The 4,298-nt window shown below is 31.5% G+C and overlaps 1 pseudogene; it reads right to left on the minus strand.

Annotated features, from left to right (window-relative positions):
• Positions 1-2,891: 2,891 nt before the first annotated feature.
• On the minus strand, positions 2,892-3,465 carry LOC125351232 (annotated as a pseudogene).
• Positions 3,466-4,298: the final 833 nt, after the last annotated feature.

The following is a 4,298-nucleotide window of genomic DNA, read 5'->3' on the forward strand; positions in this document are numbered from 1 at the left end:
TTGAAAAGTCTCTTTTTAAGACTTTAGCCTATGTATTCACTGGGCTGTTGTTTCCTTGAAGGTTTATTTGAGCTCTAAGTATATTTTAGATAAAGGCCCTTGAATGATGTATAGCTAAAAATTCTCCTCTTGGAATTTGTACTGGTTTGCCCCTCTGATGGACTTCACAGCTGTAATCAAGCTATAAATGATATCAAAGATAAGAGAATTCTGCAGATATCATAGGCCAGGCGTGGTCCCTGCTCAACATCTGGAAAGCCTAAAGGGATGTCACTGTAAAGTAGAAGGGCTAATTTCTGCCAACAATTGTATAAGCCCTACTATACTCCAAGCTCCATAAAAGAAGACAGCCCAACTGAAATCCTGAAACCCTTTGATGAGTTCCTAAACAACACAGTGCCTCCTCCAGTTCACAATTCTGAGCAGATGGTCTTCCATGTAATAAAATGCATATTATTTAAGGCAAGAAATCTGTGATAATTTGTTTCACAACCATAGAAGAAAATTATCATAGAAAACTATGATCACAATCAAAGTTATTTCATTTAATACCTACTTCTTATAATTAAACTAGAAACTAAATAATGCAAAAACAAAATCTATGGCAAATAGATTTTTCTTTTTGTCAAAAACATTTATTTTTATTTGTAAAAAGAAGTTTTAATGCAATATGTCAGTTTGTGAGCACTCTATACACATCCTTCTTTTGCTTCTTTGATTATATTATTTTTTAGAAAAATGGTAATATATTTGGAAAGGAAAAATATGAGACATCAGAATTTTATGGGGAACGCACTGAATTCAGCTTTACATCTGACAATTTAAAATAAATATACCCTTGTTATTTAATATTTTATACTCTTATACTGATAGCTACAGTGTCTTTGACAAAAAGATCACCTCCAAATTGTTTTCAGTCATTATTTCATAGATTGAATATATATATATATATATATATATATATACAGATAGATAGATATAACAATTATACAATAACATACTGGTTTATACTCATATCTATAACGTTATCAAGTTTTAGTTTAGACATTGAATTTTCATAAGTATAATTAATGACTTCAGGAAAACCACTGCTTTGTCAGAAAAATATGGACTATGTTAGCAATCTTAATGGTGCTGAAGAGTCTACTGATTATAAACATAATAGCCACCACGTGCAGGGCTCTTCCCACTAGTCACACATTAGCTAAGAATTCAATATGTGCATTATTTTCTTACATGCTATTCACTGAGCAGTGAGTTTGTTTTAATTCATAACCATTCCCATTCAATTCCATCAGTATATACTATGCATGTCCTCTCTCTGATATCACAGTTGTTATTTTACATTATTTACATTTATACATAATGTTGACAGTTTTTCCATATATATTTCCTTATTATTATGGTGGTAATCCTAGTTCAAAATAATTATTTAATGGTTGTTTTGATTTCTAATTTATGATTCTCAGTATTTTTATTTATCATAATATCATAAATTTTTTTCTATTTACAGAAATGTTTCTCATTCGCTTTGCCTTTTTTAAAAAAAAGCAAGTTATTATTTTTAGCTATTGAGTAATATGAGTTTTTCACATGTTTGAGATTTAACCTTTTAGATATATAGCTTATCAGTGTTTTCTCCTATTGTATAAATTTCTAAGGTGCTAATATTTCTTTCAAATAGGAGAGAAAATTCAGTTTTCTTGGGTAGTCTATCACTGTGACTTCACTTTCACTAACATACCCCATTAAATCACTTGCTGTTTTTCCACATATTCAATCTGTGTTAATATATATATATACGTATACATAAGAAGAATATAGAGAACATGTAGATATATTTAAGTAATAAATATGAATATATATGTGAATATATGATATATATGAAATGTACTTTATATGAATAAATAAAGTAGAGAGAGAATGAACAAAAAGAATGAGAAGAAAAATTGCATTCAATTCACTTTTTACTCCTTGTTAGTGTCAATCTTAAAATCAGTCTATTCTCACTTTGGTTCTTTATTTTTTTGTTTTTTATTGATTCATGTCCTGTTTCCCAGACATACCACTTATATCTTGGTTCATGTTGTTATCAATTTCTTTCATAATCTTCTTAACTATTTTCAACAATTCAGAGAACATGGCATATTCATCAGAAACTTCTACTTCATATACTGCTTATCATGTGTTCTCCGAGACTCTGGTGAGTGATTAAACAATGGGAATAATGTAGAAAGTTAATGTCTGAAGAAATAGTTTGTGCATGTGTTTTTGAATTTCCTTAATTCTTCTTGTTAGATTATAAATGATCAAGTGTGTGTGTGTGTGTGTGTGTGTGTGTGTGTGTGTGTGTTATAGGAAGAATGAAAAAAAGTTATAATTCAGTAGGTTTCTCTTTATTGTCCGAGAGGTATAATAAAAGTGATTCCCTACATTTTCTTATATTTTAAGAAAATTTCTAAAGATCATATGAAATCAATAAAATGTACATTGATATATTTAATCCTTCTTTCTGTTTTTCTATGGATGAAAACAGTGAAAGGAATTCCTTTGACAATTACTATTATAACTAATGGGCAATGGAAAAAATATACAGGCTGGACACAGATGATAATGCAATACATTCATTAAGTTTGTCACAAGCTATTTCATTAAAAGCACATCATATTTAATTGTGACTCGTAAATTTAATTCAGTTATGAAGCCAAAGTTTAATGTTCAATCATTCAACAACCTTTATACATAGTTAAAATTTTGGGGAAAAAAGATTCACTTGTAGGGACTTTCTCTTGTACATCATTTCAATGGCTTGCAAAGCATTCTAAAATTAATAATAATGGGATCTTACTTGATACATAGATTTGGGTTTTTTGTTTTTTTGGCTTTTTTTTCGTAGTCAAGATGTTCTTTTATTGAAATAGTTCTTCTTGTGCTTCTTAATTAGCAGGGCATTCCACGGCACCACTGTTGATGTCATCTATGATGTCATGAGGATGGCGGCCATCAACATTACACCCCACAGACTGGGCTGTGCCCAGGATCTCCTTATGGTTCCAGAAAGTTCTCTGGCTAAAGATCGGTGCCACATCTGCCAGGCAATGCTGACAATCTCATCAAAAGAGATGCTTCCACTGTGTTTAATGTTTTTCTGTTTCTTGCTGTCTCTTGATGGCTCCTTTAGGGCTTTGATGATCAGGGCAGAGGCAGAAGGTACGACCTCTATCTGGGCCTGTCTGTTCTGAATGGTCAGCTGCACCATAATCCTCATACCCTTCCAGTCACCCGTTGCTTTGGCAATGTCATCACTAACTTTTTTTGGAGACAGACCCAGGGGGCCGATCTTGGGGGCCAGAGCAGATGTGGCGCCGACCTCGCCACCGGTGCACCTCAGATACACGACTTTAATTTCATTGGGATCGAATTTAGGCGGCATGGTGGAGGTGGCTGGTGTCGGATGAACCCGGATTCGGGACCACCGAAGAAACTTGCACCTTTGCCTCCTACGAGCCGAAAGACGAAAAGCAGATTTGTTTTTTTTTATTCACACAATTTGTCATGATTTTCAAATTCTTTAAAAAACAGAAATTCTAAAATATAGCAATGTAAGGATAAGTAATATTTTAAATAGAACTGCCTGTCTGCTTCACTTACTTCTAAATTTGATTATACAACAGCAAGATTTGAGCAGGGAATTGAAAATGGACACCACTAATTTGAATGACATAGATAATAGAAAATGAGGTGTTTTACGATATTATCAGATAAGTACAAACATTTTATGTACTTCTCATTTTTGCTTATTACATTATCTTCTTTTATTGTAACCTTTCCATTATTTTTTTCAAATTATTACTTCTCATCACCAATAGAAAATACATTAAAACCTTATAATCTGGTAAATATTCAGGTAAATATACCTCTACATTAAAATTTATATCATTGTGAGCATTATGTCAATGTGTGCTATAATGTTAAAATTAAACTCAATTTACTATATTTCAAAGTTGCTCTTCAAAATAGTGAAGGAAAAATCAGATTGCAGTAATCTACTACTGGGTTAGAAAGATTATCTTATTTTAAAAGGAATTATATTTTCTTATGCAGTTAAATGTGCATGTATGTATGCATATTATATATGTGTGTGCTAAAAATAGAAACTGCAAAAATTTATAAGCAAAATCATTATTAATTTGAATCTTCAATATTGTTTTATTATGATTACTTTTTGTCAATGTTTTGTGATTGTACATATTAATCATACTTCAAAACTCAAACTTTGCTGAGGGCTGGTGGTTCAT

Source organism: Perognathus longimembris, chromosome 5, assembly GCF_023159225.1.
Source record: "Perognathus longimembris pacificus isolate PPM17 chromosome 5, ASM2315922v1, whole genome shotgun sequence".
Taxonomy (NCBI): Eukaryota; Metazoa; Chordata; class Mammalia; order Rodentia; family Heteromyidae; genus Perognathus; species Perognathus longimembris.